Source organism: Myotis brandtii, unplaced genomic scaffold (assembly GCF_000412655.1).
Source record: "Myotis brandtii unplaced genomic scaffold, ASM41265v1 scaffold684, whole genome shotgun sequence".
NCBI classification, from domain to species: Eukaryota; Metazoa; Chordata; class Mammalia; order Chiroptera; family Vespertilionidae; genus Myotis; species Myotis brandtii.
Window position 1 is genome coordinate 968,196 of NW_005370673.1, and position 287 is coordinate 968,482.

At 64.5% G+C, this 287-nt stretch overlaps 1 protein-coding gene across 1 annotated transcript in view; it reads left to right on the forward strand.

The window, feature by feature from the left end:
- Positions 1–287, forward strand: part of FGD3 (FYVE, RhoGEF and PH domain containing 3) — a 55,529-nt gene that overhangs the window by 893 nt on the left and 54,349 nt on the right. The window lies entirely within an intron of this gene.

Sequence of the window (287 nt, forward strand, 5' to 3'; positions counted from 1 at the left end):
AGCCCGCCTCTGGGGGCTGCCGGCCGGCCGGGCTGTAATCCAGGTCTCATTATCCTTTGAGTGTGATGAGGCCACAGGTCAGGAGATGGCAGCCACTGAGAAACAGTGTGACTCCCAGTTCCCAGGACAGCGCCACCCAGAGGCCCCAGGGGAAGCTGCAGGGCCGCTGGGGGAGGCAGGGGGATGGGGGAGGGCAAGAGGCTTCTGAGGGAAGGAACAGGTGAGGCAATGAGCACACTTAGGACTGGCCAGGTGGTCATCCCAGCGGGCTGAGGCACAGCTGTCCC